Raw genomic sequence first — 11,114 nt, 5'->3', positions numbered from 1 at the left:
CTAGTCATTATACTAGTCATTATACTGGTCATTATACTGGTCATTATATTAGTTTATCTACTAGTCATTATACTGGTCATTATACTAGTCATTATACTGGTCATTATACTGGTCATTATACTGGTCATTAGACTAGTCATTATACTAGTCATTATACTAGTCATTATACTGGTCATTATACTGGTCATTATATTAGTTTATCTACTAGTCATTATACTGGTCATTATACTAGTCATTATACTGGTCATTATACTGGTCATTATACTGGTCATTCTACTGGTCATTATACTAGTCATTATACCGGTCATTCTACTAGTCATTCTACCGGTCATTCTACTGGTCATTATACTAGTCATTATACTGGTCATTATACTAGTCATTATACTAGTCAGTCTACTGGTCATTATACTAGTCATTCTACTGGTCATTATACTAGTCATTCTACTAGTCATTCTACTGGTCATTATACTGGTCATTCCACTGGTCATTATACTAGTCATTATATTAGTTTATCTACTAGTCATTATACTAGTCATTATACTGGTCATTATACTAGTCATTATACTAGTCATTATACTGGTCATTATACTGGTCATTATACTAGTCATTATATTGGTCATTATACTGGTCATTATACTGGTCATTATACTAGTTATTATACTAGTCATTATACTGGTCATTATACTAGTCATTATACTGGTCATTACACTAGTCATTATACTGGTCATTATACTGGTCATTATACTAGTCATTATACTGGTCATTATACTAGTCATTATACTAGTCATTATACTGGTCATTATACTGGTCATTATACTGGTCATTATACTAGTCATTATACTAGTCATTCTACTGGTCATTATACTAGTCATTATACTGGTCATTATACTAGTCATTATACTAGTCATTATACTGGTCATTATACTGGTCATTATATTAGTTTATCTACTAGTCATTATACTGGTCATTATACTAGTCGTTATACTAGTCATTATACTGGTCATTATACTAGTCGTTATACTAGTCATTATACTGGTCATTATACTAGTCATTATACTAGTCATTATACTGGTCATTATACTGGTCATTATATTAGTTTATCTACTAGTCATTATACTGGTCATTATACTAGTCGTTATACTGGTCATTATACTAGTCATTATACTGGTCATTATACTAGTCATTATACTGGTCATTATACTAGTCATTATACTAGTCATTATACTAGTCATTATACTGGTCATTATACTGGTCATTATATTAGTTTATCTACTAGTCATTATACTGGTCATTATACTAGTCATTATACTGGTCATTATACTAGTCATTATACTAGTCATTATACTGGTCATTATACTAGTCATTCTACTGGTCATTATACTGGTCATTCTACTGGTCATTATACTAGTCATTATACCGGTCATTCTACTAGTCATTCTACCGGTCATTCTACTGGTCATTATACTAGTCATTATACTAGTCAATATACTGGTCATTATTCTAGTCATTATACTGGTCATTCTACTAGTCATTATACTGGTCATTATACTGGTCATTCTACTGGTCATTCTACTGGTCATTATACTGGTCATTATACTAGTCATTATACTAGTCATTATACTGGTCATTATACTAGTCATTCTACTGGTCATTATACTGGTCATTATACTGGTCATTATACTGGTCATTATACTGGTCATTCTGCTAGTCATTCTACTAGTCATTATACTGGTCATTATACTAGTCATTATACTAGTCATTATACTGGTCATTATACTAGTCATTATACTGGTCATTATACTAGTCATTATACTAGTCATTATACTAGTCATTATACTGGTCATTATACTGGTCATTATACTGGTCATTATACTGGTCATTATACTAGTCATTATACTGGTCATTGTACTAGTCATTATACTAGTCATTCTACTGGTCATTATACTAGTCATTATACTGGTCATTATACTAGTCATTATACTAGTCATTATACTGGTCATTATACTGGTCATTATATTAGTTTATCTACTAGTCATTATACTGGTCATTATACTAGTCGTTATACTGGTCATTATACTAGTAATTATACTGGTCATTATACTAGTCATTATACTGGTCATTATACTGGTCATTATACTGGTCATTATACTAGTCATTATACTAGTCATTATACTAGTCATTATACTGGTCATTATACTGGTCATTATATTAGTTTATCTACTAGTCATTATACTGGTCATTATACTAGTCATTATACTGGTCATTATACTAGTCATTATACTAGTCATTATACTGGTCATTATACTAGTCATTATACTGGTCATTATACTGGTCATTCTACTGGTCATTATACTAGTCATTATACCGGTCATTCTACTAGTCATTCTACCGGTCATTCTACTGGTCATTATACTAGTCATTATACTAGTCATTATACTGGTCATTATACTAGTCATTATACTGGTCATTCTACTAGTCATTATACTGGTCATTATACTGGTCATTCTACTGGTCATTCTACTGGTCATTATACTGGTCATTATACTAGTCATTATACTAGTCATTATACTGGTCATTATACTAGTCATTCTACTGGTCATTATACTGGTCATTATACTGGTCATTATACTGGTCATTCTACTGGTCATTCTGCTAGTCATTCTACTAGTCATTATACTGGTCATTATACTAGTCATTATACTAGTCATTATACTGGTCATTATACTAGTCATTATACTGGTCATTATACTAGTCATTATACTGGTCATTATACTGGTCATTATACTGGTCATTATACTAGTCATTATACTGGTCATTCTACTAGTCATTATACTAGTCATTCTACTGGTCATTATACTAGTCATTATACTGGTCATTATACTAGTCATTATACTAGTCATTATACTCTTCATTATACTGGTCATTATATTAGTTTATCTACTAGTCATTATACTGGTCATTATACTAGTTGTTATACTGGTCATTATACTAGTCATTATACTGGTCATTATACTAGTCATTATACTGGTCATTATACTGGTCATTATACTGGTCATTAGACTAGTCATTATACTAGTCATTATACTAGTCATTATACTGGTCATTATACTGGTCATTATATTAGTTTATCTACTAGTCATTATACTGGTCATTATACTGGTCATTATACTGGTCATTATACTAGTCATTATACTGGTCATTATACTAGTCATTATACTAGTCATTATACTGGTCATTATACTGGTCATTATACTAGTCATTATACTGGTCATTATACTGGTCATTATATTAGTTTATCTACTAGTCATTATACTGGTCATTATACTAGTCATTATACTGGTCATTATACTGGTCATTATACTAGTCATTCTACTGGTCATTATACTGGTCATTCTACTGGTCATTATACTAGTCATTATACCGGTCATTCTACTAGTCATTCTACCGGTCATTCTACTGGTCATTATACTAGTCATTATACTGGTCATTATACTAGTCATTATACTAGTCATTCTACTGGTCATTATACTAGTCATTCTACTGGTCATTATACTAGTCATTCTACTAGTCATTCTACTGGTCATTATACTGGTCATTCCACTGGTCATTATACTAGTCATTATACTGGTCATTATACAGGTCATTATATTAGTTTATCTACTAGTCATTATACTAGTCATTATACTGGTCATTATACTAGTCATTATACTGGTCATTCTACTGGTCATTCTACTGGTCATTCTACTGGTCATTATACTAGTCATTATACTGGTCATTATACTAGTCATTATACTGGTCATTATACTAGTCATTATACTGGTCATTATACTAGTCATTATACTGGTCATTATACTAGTCATTATACTGGTCATTCTACTAGTCATTATACTGGTCATTATACTGGTCATTATACTGGTCATTCTACTGGTCATTCTACTGGTCATTATACTGGTCATTATACTAGTCATTATACTGGTCATTCTACTGGTCATTATACTAGTCATTATACTGGTCATTCTACTGGTCATTATACTAGTCATTATACTGGTCATTCTACTAGTCATTATACTGGTCATTATACTGGTCATTATACTAGTCATTATACTGGTCATTCTACTGGTCATTATACTGGTCATTATACCGGTCATTCTACTAGTCATTATACTGGTCATTCTACTGGTCATTATACTAGTAATATATACTGGTCATTCTACTAGTCATTATACTGGTCATTATACTGGTCATTCTACTAGTCATTATACTGGTCATTCTACTGGTCATTATACTAGTCATTATACTGGTCATTCTACTGGTCATTATACTAGTCATTATACCGGTCATTCTACTAGTCATTATACTGGTCATTCTACTGGTCATTATACTAGTCATTATACTGGTCATTATACTAGTCATTATACTAGTCATTATACTGGTCATTATACTAGTCATTCTACTGGTCATTATACTGGTCATTCTACTGGTCATTATACTGGTCATTCTACTGGTCATTATACTAGTCATTATACTGGTCATTCTACTGGTCATTCTACTGGTCATTATACTGGTCATTATACTAGTCATTATACTGGTCATTCTACTGGTCATTATACTAGTCATTATACTGGTCATTCTACTGGTCATTATACTAGTCATTATACTGGTCATTCTACTAGTCATTATACTGGTCATTATACTGGTCATTCTACTGGTCATTATACTAGTCATTATACTGGTCATTATACTAGTCATTATACTAGTCCTTCTACTGGTCATTATACTAGTCATTCTACTGGTCATTATACTAGTCATTATACCGGTCATTCTACTGGTCATTCTACTGGTCATTATACTAGTCATTCTACTAGTCATTCTACTGGTCATTATACTGGTCATTCTACTGGTCATTATACTAGTCATTATACTGGTCATTATACTGGTCATTATATTAGTTTATCTACTAGTCTTTATACTGGTCATTATACTAGTCGTTATACTGGTCATTATACTAGTCATTATACTGGTCATTATACTGGTCATTATATTAGTTTATCTACTAGTCATTATACTGGTCATTATACTAGTCGTTATACTGGTCATTATACTAGTCATTATACTGGTCATTATACTAGTCATTATACTGGTCATTCTACTGGTCATTCTACTGGTCATTATACTAGTCATTATACTGGTCATTATACTAGTCATTATACTAGTCATTCTACTGGTCATTATACTAGTCATTCTACTGGTCATTCTACTGGTCATTATACTAGTCATTATACTGGTCATTATACTAGTCATTATACTAGTCATTATACTGGTCATTATACTAGTCATTCTACTGGTCATTATACTGGTCATTCTACTGGTCATTATACTGGTCATTCTACTGGTCATTATACTAGTCATTATACCGGTCATTCTACTAGTCATTCTACTGGTCATTCTACTGGTCATTATACTAGTCATTATACTGGTCATTATACTAGTCATTATACTAGTCCTTCTACTGGTCATTATACTAGTCATTCTACTGGTCATTATACTAGTCATTATACCGGTCATTCTACTGGTCATTCTACTGGTCATTATACTAGTCATTCTACTAGTCATTCTACTGGTCATTATACTGGTCATTCTACTGGTCATTATACTAGTCATTATACTGGTCATTATACTGGTCATTATATTAGTTTATCTACTAGTCATTATACTAGTCATTATACTGGTCATTATACTAGTCATTATACTGGTCATTCTACTGGTCATTCTACTGGTCATTATACTAGTCATTATACTGGTCATTATACTAGTCATTATACTAGTCATTCTACTGGTCATTATACTAGTCATTCTACTGGTCATTCTACTGGTCATTATACTAGTCATTATACTGGTCATTATACTAGTCATTATACTAGTCATTATACTGGTCATTATACTAGTCATTATACTGGTCATTATACTGGTCATTATACTGGTCATTATACTAGTCATTATACTGGTCATTATACTAGTCATTATACTGGTCATTATACTAGTCATTATACTGGTCATTATACTGGTCATTATACTAGTCATTATACTAGTCATTATACTGGTCATTATACTGGTCATTATACTAGTCATTATACTAGTCATTATACTAGTCATTCTACTGGTCATTATACTAGTCATTCTACTGGTCATTCTACTGGTCATTATACTAGTCATTATACTGGTCATTATACTAGTCATTATACTGGTCATTATACTGGCCATTCTACTGGTCATTCTACTGGTCATTCTACTGGTCATTCTACTGGTCATTATACTAGTCATTATACTGGTCATTATACTAGTCATTATACTAGTCATTCTACTGGTCATTATACTAGTCATTCTACTGGTCAATCTACTGGTCATTATACTAGTCATTATACTGGTCATTATACTAGTCATTATACTAGTCATTATACTGGTCATTATACTAGTCATTATACTGGTCATTATACTGGTCATTATACTAGTCATTATACTGGTCATTATACTAGTCATTATACTAGTCATTATACTAGTCATTATACTGGTCATTATACTGGTCATTATACTAGTCATTATACTAGTAATTATACTAGTCATTATACTAGTCATTATACTGGTCATTATACTAGTCATTATACTCGTCATTATACTAGTCATTCGTCTGGATAATCTACTAGTCATTATACTGGTCATTATACTAGTCATTATACTAGTCATTCTACTGGTCATTATACTAGTCATTATACTGGTCATTATACTGGTCATTATACTAGTCATTATACTCGTCATTATACTAGTCATTCGTCTGGATAATCTACTAGTCATTATACTGGTCATTATACTAGTCATTATATTGGTCATTATGTTGGTCATTATACTAGTCATTATACCGGTCATTATACTGGTCATTATACTGGTCATTATGTTGGTCATTATGTTAGTCATTATACTGGTCATTATACTGGTCATTATACTAGTCATTATACTGGTCATTACACTGGTCATTATACTGGTCATTATACTAGTCATTATACTGGTCACTATACTGGTCATTATACTAGTCATTATACTAGTCATTCTACTGGTCATTATGCTGGTCACTATACTGGTCATTATACTGGTCACTATACTGGTCATTATACTGGTCACTATACTGGTCATTATACTAGTCATTATACTGGTCATTATACTGGTCATTATACTAGTCATTATACTGGTCATTATACTAGTCATTATACTAGTCATTATACTGGTCATTATACTGGTCACTATACTGGTCATTATACTGGTCATTGTACTGGTCATTATACTGGTCATTATACTGGTCATTATACTGGTCACTATACTGGTCACTATACTGGTCACTATACTGGTCATTATACTAGTCATTATACTGGTCATTATACTGGTCATTATACTAGTCATTATACTGGTCATTATACTAGTCATTATACTAGTCATTATACTGGTCATTATACTGGTCACTATCCTGGTCATTATACTGGTCACTATACTGGTCATTATACTGGTCATTATACTGGTCATTATATTGGTCATTATGTTGGTCATTATACTAGTCATTATACTGGTCATTATACTGGTCATTATACTAGTCATTATACCGGTCATTATACTGGTCATTATACTAGTCATTATACTAGTCATTATACTGGTCACTATACTGGTCATTATACTGGTCATTATGTTGGTCATTATACTAGTCATTATACCGGTCATTATACTGGTCATTATACTAGTCATTATACTAGTCATTATACTGGTCACTATACTGGTCATTATACTGGTCATTATGTTGGTCATTATACTGGTCATTATACTGGTCATTATACTAGTCATTATACTGGTCATTATACTGGTCATTATACTGGTCATTATACTGGTCATTATACTAGTCATTATACTAGTCATTATACTGGTCATTATACTAGTCATTATACTAGTCATTATACTGGTCATTATACTAGTCATTATACTGGTCATTATACTGGTCATTATACTGGTCATTATACTAGTCATTATACTGGTCATTATACTAGTCATTATACTGGTCATTATACTAGTCATTATACTGGTCACTATACTGGTCATTATACTGGTCATTATGTTGGTCATTATACTGGTCATTATACTGGTCATTATACTAGTCATTATACTGGTCATTATACTGGTCATTATACTGGTCATTATACTGGTCATTATACTAGTCATTATACTAGTCATTATACTGGTCATTATACTAGTCATTATACTGGTCATTATACTGGTCATTATACTAGTCATTATACTGGTCATTATACTGGTCATTATACTGGTCATTATACTAGTCATTATACTGGTCATTATACTAGTCATTATACTGGTCATTATACTAGTCATTCTACTAGTCATTATACTGGTCATTATACTTGTAACGGATCTCTTCCTCCTCTTCTGAGGAGGAGTAGCGAGAAGGATCGGAGGACCAATGCGCAGCGTGATAAGTGTCCATAATGTTTAATCAAACACAACAGAACACTGGAACAAAACAATAAACGTGAATAAACGAAACAGTCCCGTGTGGCAACACACACTGACACGGAAGACAAACACCCACAACTCAAAAGGGAAACCAGGCTACCTAAGTATGATTCTCAATCAGGGACCACGATTGACAGCTGCCTCTGGTTGAGAACCATACTAGGCCGAAAACAGAAATCCCAAATGATAGAAAAACGAACATAGACAACCCACCCAACTCACCCCCTGACCATACTAAAACAAAGACATAACAAAGGAACTAAGGTCAGAACGTGACAATACTAGTCATTCTACTTATGTGGTCTGCATGTCCTTTTGGGGCAATTAGACAAGACTTGTTTGATCGTTTGTTTTGACCTTTAAAATCCACGTCATGTAAATTCACGAGATATCATCAGCGGTACACTGCATAAATGAACATAGTGAGTGTGATGAGTTGCCCTGAAAGAAAACAGATAATCACGTTTGTTCCGACAACATTTTTGGCGGTGGAAAAAAAAGCAAACAAAACATAACCATGAATATCAAAGGGGCTGCAGCTGCCCATAATGAGGCCTGAGTCTGAAAGGTCATTGGATCTGGAACACTTTGTTGGTGTTCATTGGCTGCGTTTGTGTGGCTTTACTGTTGCCTTTGTTGAGACTAATTGGCCCTCCGTGGTTTAAACGGGGCCCTTTATGTGACGTTTAACATGGATAATACATCATCGGCTTCATGTTGGTTCGTTTGGTTTTTCATCTATTTCTCACAGATATCTTCTATTGTGAAGGAGTATGACTGTTGGCCGTGAAAGCATAGGGTTTTTACCCATCTTATAACTGGCGTAGTCGGCAGAGCATGTCAGAATAAAAGTATGACTTTCAAAATAAAAGCGTACCGCTGATATTGACAATACCATCACGTTACAGACCTACAAAGTGTTTCTTCAGTCTCGCTTTACAATAAGGGCTCCTAATACCTATGCAGTTGGTTGTTATTTTACAATAAGGGCTCCTAATACCTATGCAGTTGGTTGTTATTTTACAATAAGGGCTCCTAATACCTATGCAGTTGGTTGTTATTTTACAATAAGGGCCCCTAATTCCTATGCAGTTGGTTGTTATTTTACAATAAGGGCCCCTAATTCCTATGCAGTTGGTTGTTGTGCACATACAGTACAATGTACTAATGCAGGTTCAGTGTTAACTACAGTGTAGAATATTCAAACAAGACTAATGACAAGACAATATGAAAATGTATGCACTGACTCCTCTAGATAAGAGCGTCTGCTAACTGACTAAAATGTAAATGTAATGATTATTAAGTGTTTATACATTAAGCAGATGCTCAAGACATTGAACCTGGAAAATGTATCCTTTCTCAGGAGCATAAATTATTTCCCCATTCATTTTAATCACCTCATTAGTGTTCCCTGGGGGGGTGGGAGGGAATCACATTTATCTACTGTATGTGTGTGAGAAACGCTGCCTGTCTCAATACCTACTACCCAGTCTCATCGCCTTCACAGAACTGAGTGAACCATAAAATGCTACCCAAGGGGTTTGCTAAGCTCATCCCTCTGTCTCCCCTTACTTTCACCACACACGATTCTATTACATTTCACTTTCACCACACACGATTCTATTACAGTAAACTGTCAGGTCTCTGAGGGCTGAGTATCCCTCCTACCCCCACCCCCTTCCTTCCCCCTTCCCGAAGGAGATCTCCCCTAAGAGTTGAAGCAGAGAGCTAATATGGGAAACTCAGCGAGTGGTATACTGAAGATGAGACTGAAGAGTGAGTGGAGATACGAGCGAGGAGTGAACACTAATTATTTTAGAGAGCTACAGCACTGAGTGCTTGTATTGTCGCCCTGCTACCCAGTACAGCTGCTATTGTAGAAACAGCTCTGTACTATTCCACAAACATTTATCGGAATATGTCCACATGGATAATCGGCTTAGCAGAAAGCAATTCGTTCCTCCTGAATATGTGTTCAGGGTGATTGTAGACAATGAGGATATTTTGCTGTGCGGCTGGGAAGATGGGTTGGGGGGGGGGGGGGGGTGTTGGAAGGAGTTATACAGGGGATCTCTCTTCACTCTTCAGTCACCAGTAGGGGATGCTGTGACATAGTTGAGTTTATTAGGATCCCCATTAGCTACTGCAAATTTAGCAGCTACCCTTCCTGGGGTCCATTAACTACTGCAAATTTAGCAGCTACCCTCCCTGGGGTCCATTAACTACTGTACATGCAACAGCTACTCTTCCTGGGGTCCATTAACTACTGCACATGCAACAGCTACTCATCCTGGGGTCCATTAACTACTGCACATGCAACAGCTACTCATCCTGGGGTCCATTAACTACTGCACATGCAACAGCTACTCATCCTGGGGTCCATTAACTACTGCCCATGCAACAGCTACTCTTCCTGGGGTCCATTAACTACTGCACATGCAACAGCTACTCATCCTGGGGTCCATTAACTACTGCACATGCAACAGCTACTCATCCTGGGGTCCATTAACTACTGCCCATGCAACAGCTACTCTTCCTGGGGTCCATTAACT

The sequence above is a fragment of the Oncorhynchus mykiss genome, chromosome 6 (genome assembly GCF_013265735.2).
Source record: "Oncorhynchus mykiss isolate Arlee chromosome 6, USDA_OmykA_1.1, whole genome shotgun sequence".
In the NCBI taxonomy this organism is placed as follows: domain Eukaryota; kingdom Metazoa; phylum Chordata; class Actinopteri; order Salmoniformes; family Salmonidae; genus Oncorhynchus; species Oncorhynchus mykiss.
Note: the sequence above shows the minus strand (reverse complement) of the source record.